At 36.3% G+C, this 13,591-nt stretch overlaps 1 non-coding gene across 1 annotated transcript; it reads right to left on the bottom strand.

Moving 5' to 3' along the window:
- Nucleotides 1–1,749: 1,749 nt before the first annotated feature.
- Nucleotides 1,750–1,856, bottom strand: LOC127693206 (U6 spliceosomal RNA). The gene has a single exon (XR_007979658.1). It is a non-coding gene; the product is annotated as a U6 spliceosomal RNA (small nuclear RNA).
- Nucleotides 1,857–13,591: the final 11,735 nt, after the last annotated feature.

Here is a 13,591-nt window from a genome sequence, read left to right as displayed (position 1 = left end):
AACTAATTGCTTTTCCAGACTTGAAAAGAAATGTTTTAAAATGACTGAGAAATCAAAATCCACATGACATCTGTTACTCACAGCCAGAACATTATTCATTCACATTTATTGTTCAAAATCATTTACATTTGGTGTAAAGACAATTAACTGTACACCTCACGGAAGATAATCACATAATTAAATATTCTTCATAGCACCAGAATACTTTAAACACATTGCTGCAGGAAGCTGGTATGCCATTGTGAGGGCAATTTTAACAAAATAGTACAAAAGGTTATTTTCATTTATAAAAAAGTCAGCTTCAGGAGTGAGAATATGGTTAAAATTAAGAAAAATCTAATCATGATTTCTTACTTCTGCCTCAGTGCTTTTTCAAAGGTAATCTATGCAATCTCTATTTATTGATAATGTGTTTGAAAGAAAAAAATAGCTTTATTGAAGTCTTAACACAGATGTAAGTCATAGTTAGTGGCAATATGAATTCTATACAGTTGAAAACTTGATGCTTTCCTGGATGGTGATATTCAATTCTAATCCTGTCCTCCCAATACATGTATGCAGACATTTTGAATGGAAATATTGAAACTCTTATTGTAGATAGGAGTGTGTTTTGAGTATGATATATAGACCTTGGAAAAAGAAAATTCACATTGAAAGTAGCAACTCTGAAAGAATAGAGAATTGTTTTTAACTTCATGCTCTCAAAAGAGTCCCTCAATATATGTAATAGCTTAGTTGTGTTAAAAATCTTTAGACGTAGTGACCCATGCGTCTAAACATGTATTCATCACAATGACCACTGAGTGTTGCATGTAGCTTTTGCTACCCCACCTTAACTCCAGGACTGGACGGTGCTACTAGCCCTCACCCAGAGAATATTGGATGCATGGATGAAAAACACAGGCACACACAGTTGTTCAGTTTCACCTTGCCTTCTTGGCTCAACTGCTGAGGTCCTCCAATCTACCTCAGCTAGCATGTCCTTCCCACAACTCCCAGATCAGCACCCTAAATCTGCATTCAGCTTCAGTTGCTCAGCATTCTTCAGTGCCAGCACAACATCCCAACCCCCTGCCTATAGATCTGCCTGTGGATGCTCTGCCCAAGATCTCACATGCTTAGCTGGTTGGCTTTTCTCCCTCCAAAGCATAGTAAACTCTCTTCCTCTCTCTCTCTCCTGCATCTGCTCGCTTGCCTGTGAGGCCCCGGGAGTTCTGCCAATCCTTCTGCCCATGGCATCTTTACTGATAGATCAAGAATTATTTGGGGAACAGAACCACCCCTACAACTGACAGCTTCATTATACCGTTGAAGGAGTTGTGGTAAGTTAGCTTTCCTCACATTTTTTAAGCCTGTTTATTCTAATACAACTTATTCCTCGACCATCAATGATCTACTGTAGTTTTAAAAGTACAGTGTTTATCGCTTCAATATTTCTATTTAATTTCTAAGTTACAGATGTCAACAATTTTAACAGCCAAACAGTCTGAGAAGTCACCAAAATAATAAGTTTTCTTTCTTTCTTTCTTTCTTTCTTTCTTTCTTTCTTTCTTTCTTTCTTTCTTTCTTTGTTACTTTGTTTCTTTCTTGGTTTCTTTCTTTTTCCTTTCTTTCTTTCTTTCTTTCTTTCTTTCTTTCTTTCTTTCTTTCTTTCTTTCTTTCTTTCTTTCTTTCTTTCTTTCTTTCTTTCTTGGTTTCTTTCTTGGTTTCTTTCTTTCTTCTTTCTTCCTTCTTTCTTTCTTCTTTCTTTTTTTTATGGAACACTTCACAAATTTGCCTGTCATCCTTGTGCAGGGGCCATGCTAATCTTCTCTGTATCTTTCCAATTTTAGTATATGTGCTGCTCAAGTGAGTACAAAATAAATTTTCAAAAAACTATCAGCCTTATTAAAATTTTACTTTAAGAGAAAGATTACATATTAACCCAAGGTTTCCAAATGTGACATAAACAAGGCATGAGAAAAACATGAAGGAATGATGCAAACATGAAACAGGATATTAAGAATATTTTCTTAATACTAAAACTATTTGACCAATTCCAGGCAAGCATATGGACGTTCTTGAATTTACAGTGGGGTTGCCTCATCCCAAGCCTATAGTGAGTCCACAAAATGTTGAGTGAAGATACTTTGGATTGCAACTGCATTCAAAACACCTGACCAACCCAATGCTGCTGCTGAGTAACATGTACTCTGCAGGGTTGGATGCTGGCCCTTGAAATCAGATAGCAAATACGAACTGTTGTCTATATTCTACATTATACAAAAAAAGGTAGAAATAAAAATTCCAGTATTCCGTGAGTGATATTCATACTATCATACTATCATACTATCATACTATCATACTATCATACTATCATACTATCATACTATCATACTATCATACTATCATACTATCATACTATTATACTATCATACTATCATACTATCATCAACCTGAAATTCAAGAACTGAATTGTTAAGTCCAGCATCCACAAAATAATAATTACTATTAAATGTAAACTAAATGTTATTGAAATAATAACAGTGACTAAAATCAATGAAATTTTTGTGAGTTTATATTTATTTAAATTCTAATATACCTTGAGTGTCAAGTCTTCAAAATATGAATTTTGATGCATGGCAAACATTAGCTCCATTACTGTTTACAAATTTAGAAATATTAAATTTTACAACCTGTTGATACCCCTTTTTGTGAAAGTTTTTAAAGTGTCAAGAAAGAAATCTCAAACTTTCGAATGTCTTTTGATTAGGTATCTGAAATGCACCTAATTCTTCCCTTAATTATGTTCTATATATTTTATTTAATTTTTTGGCTTAGTACACCTATATGAAATACAAAATTTTTCTTAGATCTCAAACACTTCCAATTTAGAAGATTTATTTTGTGCTTACTTTTACCATTTCACTATGTCCTATAAAAATAAGTTTTTATTTTGGATATGTTGTTAGCAGAGGAAAGCAGATCATTTGACAAGAAATATTAAATGTGTCTAAGTCAGCAGTTCTCCATCTAAATAATGATCCCGTTGGGGTTGAAGGACTCTTTCACATTTTGGGGGTCACATATCATATATCCGGAATATTAAATATTTACATCATGATTTACCAGAGAAGCAAACTTACAGATATGAAGTATCAATGAAAATAATTTTATGGTTGGGGATCACTACAACATTAGTATCTAAAGGACTGCAGCATCAGAGAGGTGAGAAACATTGTGCTAAGTTGTCATTGTCAACATCTTGAGTTCTCTGTAACCAATGCTATTGAATGTCGATCTCCTTAAATCATTTTCAGAAAGTAAAATGTATATTGGAATGTGTCATATATGCATATTAATTATGTAATACTCATAGTAAAGAGTGACATTATCATACACATTAAGTAAAATCACCAGCAAAGCTGAACTCACTGGCTGCTGCCTAAATGGCAGTATTTTGGATTTTGAGGTAGGTAGTTTACCACAAACTTCAAGACATCTCAGCTTACAGAGTGACAAACTTCCTCAATAAAATAACATGAAATAAAAAAATAAGAACTTCAAATTAAACAAACTAAATAAACAAAAATCAAATTTTATTAATTCACAACTATGCGTGTATGTGTGTGTGAGAGAGAGAGACAGAGAGATACAGAGAGAGAGAGAGAGAGAGAGAGAGAGAGAGAGAGAGAGAGAGAGAGAGAGAGAGAGAGATTGAGGAGAGCAAAAGAACCTAAAATTATTTAATTAAGTGGAATCTAGATGGGATGAGATGGGAGGAGGTAGTGGAGGGGAAATTTGATCAAAATCCATCATATGAAAATATTAAAATAAGAATTATAAAATTAAAAGTACAACAAATTCTAAGGAAAATATTGGGTTAGAATAAACTCCTTTGTGATCCAGTAAAGAATTCATGTGAAGATAAAAATGTAAATACACTTCACCCCTATGAGAGAAAGAGCTTAAGAAATAGAAATAGGTCTTGTTAGGCTTTTCTCCATGAAGAAGAAGCAATTGATGAAACAAGAAATTAATTAGTGAAATAAAATACGACAAGAGAAAGCAGAAGAGCACATTCTAATGATAGAGTGTTGGTCAAGAAAGTCACAGCATTAGTTATAAAATCAAAATAACTGCAGATTCAGTGCAATCTCAGTCAACATTCCAGGGCCATTCTTCACAGATACGCAAACAAAACAAAACTCTTAAATTTTGCATGAATACAAAGAAGATAGAAAATAGCAAAAGCCATCTAGAAAAAATTAATATGGCAGGAGTTATAGCTATACTTAATTTCTAGTTATGCAATAGAGCATAGAAATAAAACAGCATGGTACTAGCACAAAAATAGACAGATTAATGAAATAGAGTAGAGAAACCAGATATGCTAGTGTAAGTTTGGATAGCAAAGTTTTAGAAAAAATGGAAGAAATATACATTGGAGGAAAGACAGAATTGTAAAATATTCAGTGTTGTCCAACTTGGATATCAACATAAAAAAACGAAACTAGGTTAATAGGCAATCAAAAAGAGGGAAACCTAGCTAAATATCTCAAAACTAGCAAATTCTTGGTTATTGGAGGAGAATCTGTAACCGTTACTATATTAATGGCATAATTTGTTAACAAAAATCTATAAATATGTGTCCCTATAAACACAAATAAACGTAATTCCCATCCCTTACCAAGGCAACTTCTCTTTTCAACATATAGCAACCACTACAGAAAAGCATGATGGATAAAATGTAGAGTTTTAGAGTCAAGTACCAGTGGAAACAGCTTTACCACAACTCCTGCACCAAAGGCTCAGGGAGCATTGAGGAAGTGGGGACAGAAAGGCTGTAAGAACCGGAGGATCAAGGAGTTTGATGTGAGATTGTCTCTTCTAGTAATGTCAGAAGCAACAACCATAAAGTCTTACCAGCATGCCTGATGCGTGCTAAAGTGAACATAAAAGGGCCATGGTGTGTCAACCACACACAAAGAGCTCTAGGCAACTGAGGAAGCGGGGAGTGCTGGGAATGGGAGAGGTGGTCCTCTGGGAAAAGCACACCACCGGGTTGTCTAGTGTGAAATGACCAGGGAAGGGAGCATACATACTAGTAACATATGCACTCTACAGGTTTTACTTAGAAAACACATGCAAATACAAATGCACATATATGTGCAATAGTAATTAGTGCAAGAAAAGGCTAGGGCTTTGAAAAGCAGTGAACAGTGTACTGGAAAATTAAGAAGGACATAAATGGAGGGGCAAACATTTTAATTATGTTATAATCTAAAGCAAACAAACAAACCTCGACTGTAAATGGATCAGCCCTTAGCAGAGGATCAGGTACTCCTCAGTGCTAGAAGCAGGGGAGGACTGCTCTTTAATGCATAGCTATAGGAAGTGATTCTCCTTTGAACAGGACTCTATTAGCAAGTAGAAATAAAAGCAACACTTGGCAAATGAACCTTATGAACTTCGGAAGAGGCTTTACAGTAAAAATAACAACAATGTCATGAAGGGGTAGCTCCCAGAATGGGAGTTTTTGCCAGTTTTATATACAATAGCGGACTAATGGTAGAATATTCAAAAATAATCAAACAGAGATAGAAATAATCAAATAATCAAATAAAAACGAAATTCAAAAAATAACTGCACAACCAGAAAACAAGCAATCCCATTTAAAACTGGACTAACAAAACTAAACAAAAAAATTCTCAAAGGAAGAGAAAAATGGTTAAGACATGAGACACAGGAATAGGTGGGACACACTGATACAAACACATGTTTAAAAAAACAGAAAAAAAGAAAAAAATAAGTTATGAAATTCAAAAGATTCTGTATGGCAAAATAAATAATTACCAGTGTGAAATAATAGCCAAATGAATGGGATAATATCTTTATGATTTATATGTTGGATATGTGATACCATCTAGAATATATAATGAAATGCTAAATTAAATACCAAAAAGCCCCCACAAATAAGTAAAATTCATGTATATTACTCAATCAATAAAGGAGCTAATGAATTGGATAGGTAGTTCTCAAAGAAAGATACATAAAGAGAAAACACATTTTATTTATTTTTTGTTTTGTTTTGTTTTGTTTTGTTATTTTTATTTTATTTTATTCAATATATTTTTATTTACATTTCAAATTATTTCCCCTTTTCTGGTCCCCCACTCCCAGAAAGTCACATTAGCCCCCTTCCCTCCCCCTGTTCTCCCACCCACCCCTTCCCACTTCCCTGTTCTGGTTTTGCCTTATACTGCTTGCTACACTGAGTCTTTCCAGAACCAGGGGCCACTCCTCCGTTCTTCTTGTACCTCATTTGATGTGTGGATTATGTTTTGGGTATTCCAGTTTTCCAGGCTAATATCCACTTATTAGTGAGAGCATACCATGATTGATCTTTTGAGACTGGGTTACCTCACTTAGTATGATGTTCTCCAGTTCCATCCATTTACCTGAATTTCACGAATTCATTGTTTCTAATGGGTGAATAGTACTCCATTGTGTATATATACCACATTTTTTGCATCCATTCTTCTGTTGAGGGATACCTGGGTTCTTTTCAACATTTTAAAGATGTGTTACTTCTTTGCAATCATCAAACTTCAACTTAAAACTTCCTACCATGAAGAAAACAAATGCTGACTCTGCTCTTCCTGTGAAGGTCCCTTTGTGTGCCAGCAATCCTCTCAGATTCTGAACCACTAACCAAAAACCTTACATGGGCTGGAGTTTGGCCTTCCAGCACATGTGTACCACATGTGCAACTTGGCCTATATGTGGGTCCCGAACAACCGGAACAGGGGCTATCCCAAAAGCTGTTGCTTGTGCTTGGGATAAGTTCTATTAGCTGAGCTGCCTTGTCTGGTCTCAGTGGAAGAGGAAGTGCCTAGCCTTGCAGTGACTTGAAGTGCCAGGGTGGGGTGCAAAACCTCGGGTGGGGTTCCACCCCCTCAAAGGAGAATGGAAAGAGTGGATGGGGAAAGGATTGTGGGAGGGGGTAACTGGGAGGTGGGCAATGAGCAGGATGTTAAGTGAATGAGTTAAAATATTAAATTAAATTAAACAAAAAACAAACAAACAAACAATTCAAATGTTGGTAAAGTAAAAGGGTGAGCCTTACTGTTGGAGAAAATATAAACTGGTGCATTCACTATGAAAATCAACATCGAAACTGCTAAAATAAAAACCAAAGCATACACACTAAAACAAATCTGACGTGATCCAGTGATACAATTTCTGAGCTATAGTCAAAAACTCTAAGTAATGCTTCAGAGATATTGCCACATCTATGTTTATAACTGTACGAAATGGAATTAGATGCCATGAATAATTAAAGGAAGAAAGTGGGTGCATATACAATGTAATTTTATTTGGTCATAACTAAAAATAAAAAAAAAAAGTCATGGCCAATGAATGGAATGGATGGGATTGAAATTATCATGCCAATCATATAAGTCATATTCAGGGAATCAAATAAGATATTTTCTCTGTAGGGTCCCACACAATAGTGAACAGACTTGTGGGTACCAGTGACCAAACCTGAGTCCTCTATAAGCATAGAGAGTGCTTGTAACACTAGTCATCCATTAAGCACCAGAATAACATAATTTAGTGAATAAAATGACTATGATATGTTGATATTGAATTCTCCATCTCATTCTAGACATATTATGAAAAAATTGAAAAATCATTCATGCACAGAAATATTACTCAATGAAGTAAATGTATTCATAATTTTTAAAATCTTCCATTAAAAACTGCCATGAGGACATTGCCAATGGCATTGACTTTTACTTTTCTGGCGGGATGTTCTTTGCCCGAACAGTTTTGAAGTCTGTTTGACATAAAAAAGCTATAGCAGACCATATCAGAAATCATGAGAAGGTTATTGTCAATCAACTATGTCTTTTATCTTCTAATTTCCAGATGGCTTCCCACTGTTCCCCATCCTTTGAAACACTTATCCATGACCTTAAATTGGAGAGTACGGAATCATATAAAATAGCTTAAGATGATAGATAGATAGATAGATAGATAGATAGATAGATAGATAGATAGATAAACAGAGAGACATATGGACATATACATACATGCATGCATACATATAATATTCCTAATGTATATAGGTGATAGAAGAGGAAGATATACATATAATTAGAAATACATGAATATATATTTCTGCAGGTATTCTAATAATCACATACATATATTGAGAAAATATTTTGTGATTTCCTGGGCCTATTTTCAAGGTATTCAGAAATTATTAAGAGTTATTTTCCTAATTCACCTATCAATGCTGAAGCTTACCTCTTGCTGTCCACTACTATGTGTTTCAGCAGTAGAATCACTTTTACTAGAGTAAGACCCAACATACATGTCGGCAATTTAGCCTAAGAGATTTGACTATAAGCTATCTCAGCAGAATGGATTTTTTTAATATGTTAACTTTAAATTGGTGGGAGTAATTGTATTTGCATTTATAAGTATTTGTTTCTATTTTTATTTAGCAATGAATTTTACGTACGATGAATAGGTTTGTCTGCCCTGTCTTTATTCAGTCCCTGAACTTGCACATGCAGGGAGGACAGCAGGCAGACAATCATCCACCCTCAATTGCACATTACACTTCTACATCAAGAATAAAGAGGGTCCTGGGAAATTAATCCTTTGCCCTAGGAAGTTTATTAAAAATGCTAAATCAGGAGCTGATGGTGGCTTAAATAGCTTGAAGTAGCTCTCTTGGGGAAATGTTCTAAAATCCTATCTGTTAACAAAGATTTGACTCAAGAAGCTAAGATCAACTAAAAGGAAATAGCGAGGGTTTAAAATATTGATAAGCTCACAGAAAATCAAACAAAGGAAAAATGTCATATAATCAACATTGCATATCAGAAAGACTGTTGTTAGTGATAATGGGTAATAAATTTTGAAAATTAAGTAGTAAAAATAACCCTAAACCCTAAATACAAACTTTAGAAATACATAAATCATCTTGCTTATACTCTAAACACAGATAATATTTAATGATGTTTTAATGACTAAATAAAAATTACAACTGTAAAATAATAAGCATATCAAGGAGAGTTCAGAAGGAAAAGAGGTGTAAATGTGATCCTTGAAAGATGGGAAACTTCAAAACCTGGGGAAAGAAGGAAAGGGCATTTCAGACAAGCACTGCTGTACCCAAATACTCCAATATGCTAAAGCCCAGGAACAGGACGAAGTGTAGATCTTGTACACTAAGAAAGAATCACAGATAATTAGAGAAACAATCAGTTTACTCTTCCAATTAAAGGTTGGGTCTTTAATTTGGAATTTAGAGAAGTATTCTGGTATGTCATAATAGGTGTTGGGAAAGAAGAAAACAAGAATCAAGCAAATAAAGATATACTCAGGCATTAGTGCACATAGATATAATCAGGCATTAGTGCACATAGTAATTGAGTGGATGAAAATGACCTTATACTTCCAGGTGTTTTGAAAATGGAATTCATTGTCTCATTTGTTCTTTTTTTCTTGATCACTACAGTTGTAACATTGTTAGGTTTTCCATATACCTCCATAAGATTTGTCTGAGCCAGGCCTGATGTATTTTATAATGAAGTTACTTAATTTATTTGTTATTAAATAATATATCAAGTGATGTTTTTGTTTTTCCCTTAATGACTGAAATTTTACTACTTGAGAAAGCACATACTCTGAAAAGAGAGAGAGAGAGAGAGAGAGAGAGAGAGAGGAAGGAGCGGAGGGAAGCATTGAAAATCATGGGGAAAGTGATAGGTAAAGACTCAAAATTAATCTGGACATTTAAAAATCTATACCTGGTAAAATATTCCTAGTATGCCTACAATGATTAAATGAGATATTTAAGAAAAGAAGATAGAGTCAGGTTTGGTATCAATGGTGTTTATAGGGACATGCTTAGACAAGATATGACAAGATCTGACAATGCTAAATTAATGTTTGTAAGTACTTGAGGATGTACTCAACCCAGAGCTGCTTCATTAAAAGGCACAGAACATTTGCAGGTACAGGCACTCCAGAGAGAGACATCCAGAGGCATCTGCGGTGTCCAAGACTGTGAACCTATTGCCCTCCAGCTCCACCCTGACAGCTCCCTGGGCAACCCCAAGGACTGCCCTTTTCCACCCACAGAGCCAGGTTCTACAACTTCTCAAAGCCTGACATCAATCTGGCGGTTATGTGGGGACGTGTGCAGTCCAAACACCTGCGTCCTCCTTGCCCAGTGCTCTGAGCTCTGAGCAGAATGTGGAACCCTGCTCAAAACCCACAACTGACACCCTATGAGAGAGAGCATTATTACCTCTCTCTCTCTCTCTCTCTCTCTCTCTCTCTCTCTCTCTCTCTCTCTCTGGATAACAATGAGTTTCTTTTGTGTTGTCCATTAACTATTCAGTATCACACCTCTCCTTAAGTGTGGCTTGTGTACACAGTGAGACTCTACTGGCAAAAACTAATTTTTCCTTTGTGGGAGATTCTCAACTGGAAATAGCTTCTGCATTGGGATGGGGCTTGTGTACACCTACCCTCTCAGCACTGTCCCCTCTCAGTACTGGGATGCCTACTTTAATATTTTTCTTTATTTGAATTCTCCTTTGTGGTAACTTCCTTCTTGTTGGTTACAACAAGGCTGGCGTTCTATCTAGTCTCTTTGGATTGGATAGAATGTGATGTGATAGTCTGTTTGATTTTTTTTTCAAAAAACATCATTTATTTCACCTAGCATATGGAAGCGGGAAGGAAACACTGTCACCAACAATATTAGAAATGATCAATTAGCAATGGTAATGACCAAAAAAAAAAAAAAGGTCAATAATCACAAACGCCTATGCTTACTTGAAGCCACCAGAGAGAGAATTCATAAGAATGAATTAGTTGAACTAAAATGTTTTTCAAGTCACTATTTCAAAATAACTACACACACACAAATCCAGTGCCTTCAGAAGACCATGGAAAGCAGAGAGGTTGCTGAACAAACACATGAGAAAAATTTAAAAACAGTAACAGGTAACAAAGGATAGGAGTGCATGCAGGGAATGTTTGAGAGAGCTGGGAATCTCGAGTTCAAAGTGAATTTCTTTATTTTTGTCATTGACATTTTATTTCAATTTTTCTTTTTTTAATCTTTCCTGAATTTGTTTATTTATTCACACTACATCCTGTTCACAGCACCCTCCTTCCTTCTCTCCTTCCAGTTCAACCCTCCCACCCCTCCCCCAACCTCCCATCCCCTTTTCCTCAGAGAAGGGCAAGCTCTCCTTGAGTACCAATCTTCCAGGACACATCACTCCCACTGAGGCCAGACAAGGCAGCCCAAAAGGGAAAGGAGATCCTGTGGCAGGCAACACAGTCAGAGACAGCTCCCACCCCAATTGTTAGGGGGCCCACATGAAGTCTAAGTTGCACACTTGCTACAAATGTGTAGGGGGTCTAGGTCTAGCCCATTCGGGGTCAGACTCTGAGTCTTCATGGGTTCACATTAGTTGACTTTGTAGACTTTCTTCTGGTGTCTTTGACTCCCCTGACTTCATCAATCTTTTCCCCCATTCTTACACAAGACACCCAAGCTCTGCCTAATATTTGGCCATGTGTCTCTGCAACTGTTTCTATCACCTGCTGGATGAAGCATCTCAGAGGACAGTTACTCTAGGCTCCTGTTCTCAAGCACAGGAGAGTATTATTAATACTGCCAGGGGTTGGTTCCCCTCATGAGGTGGGTCTCAAGTGAGGCCAGTCATTGGCTGGCTATTCCTTCAACCTCTACTCCATCATTTATGTAGGACACATTTTGATTTGTGTGGAGGTTGGTGTTCCCTTACCTCTACTGGAAGTCCCCTGTGGCTACAGGAGGTGGTCACATCAACTTCTATATTCCTGTCTGTTAGGAGTCTCAGCTAGGTTCACTCTTATAGACGCCCAGCAGCCTCTTCAGTCCCAGGTCTCCAGCAAGTCCCAGAGATGGTCCCTTCACACCAATTTCCCTATTCCTTATTCCCCTCCCAATCCCCTCTCCCTCCCAGTTCCCTACTTCCATCTGTCTCAGATGTCTATTTTTTTTCTCTTCTAAGATTCAAGCATTATCCGTGGGCCATCCTTATTACTTAGTTCTTAGAGTATGTGGATTCTAATACGGTTATCTATAGCTAATATACACTTGCACACACTATTCATATCTTTCTTTGTCTGGTTACCTCACTGAGGATGATGTTTTCTAGTTCCATCTATTTGACTGCAAATTCATGATGTCTTTGATGTTAATAGCTGAGTAGTATTCCACTTTGTGAATGTACCACATTTTCATTATACAATTTTTGGTTGAGGGACATTTCAGTTTTGGCCAGTTTCTGACTGTTACCAATAAAGCTGGTTTGAACATAGTTGAGCAAGTGTCTTTTAAAGGGTGTTCCCAAGAAAGATGAGACACAGCAGAGTAGTGCCCTCCACATGACTTAGGATGCAGGATACAAGACATGGGATACAGGATACTAGATATGATCAACCACTATGGCAAAAAATAGTGAAAAAAATAACCATTAATGTGTCCTTTAGATTATTCTCTAACTGATATAAAGCCAGTATACTAGTGAGAAAGAAAACTTCACCCAGATCCTGAGGCCTTGTAGAAAAAGCCATTGCTTCAGAGGCTTGGAGTTAATAGAATAATACTTCTGCATGCAGAGAAAGACATAAAACAGTTTCAACAAAAGCTAGAAGTAGACATCCAGTGAAACTAGAGATAGTGTGTAAAATTAAGTTAAGATGTGCATATTTGTCACATAAAATTACAGGATGCCCAGTTAGATTTGATTTCAAATACAAACTCCATTTTAAAATAACTCTGATACTATCTATTATATAGGGTGAATTTGTATGACAACTAAATTACATGTGATATACCAAAAATTATTCAACATGTATCACAAATTTGAAGTAAACTGGGAAAACTATATTGAAACTGGTAACCCCTAGTAACAAGAAAACCAGTCTGTTCTTCAAAAGAAAGGAGCAGCCGTGTCTCTGGTGATCAGATTCTATTTGCTGTAGAGTCAGAGTGTATCTAGCAGACGGCTTGTATTTAGTACTTATCTGTCACTATCATTTCTCATCCAGGTTTCAGGTAAAGATTTTGAGTGAACAACAGCTTGCCTTCTAGCTCATGTGTCAGCAATTCTCAATACAGAAGCCACGTTTTTCTATTGAAACCTACATCATACCATCTTAGACCTAACTGAGGTCTTCTATTAGCTCCATATCTAGCACAAAAACAAAAAAACAAAAACAAAAACAAAACCAACCAAACAAAAAACCCCTCAAGGTTCTGTCTCTGGATTAATTTCCACAAGCAAGAAGCCTATCTGGTGTTTTCCAAACCTGTCAATCACACTCCAGTTTCTGGGGTTTTGTATTTTGTTTCTGCAAAAATGATCTGTTTCCCAATAAGCTATGTATGTCTCTGTCCTCCTATCCTTTGATACTTTCTTGGTAAGCAGCAGCAAAATGTGGCTTGTGAAACCATGTTTACTAAGACTGAACTTCTTCCTTCCTATCCATCACATTGTGCCCATATCACACAGAAAGTGTC

This window comes from Apodemus sylvaticus, chromosome 9, assembly GCF_947179515.1.
Source record: "Apodemus sylvaticus chromosome 9, mApoSyl1.1, whole genome shotgun sequence".
Lineage (NCBI taxonomy): Eukaryota > Metazoa > Chordata > Mammalia > Rodentia > Muridae > Apodemus > Apodemus sylvaticus.
This window is presented reverse-complemented; position numbering and strand designations above follow the sequence as displayed.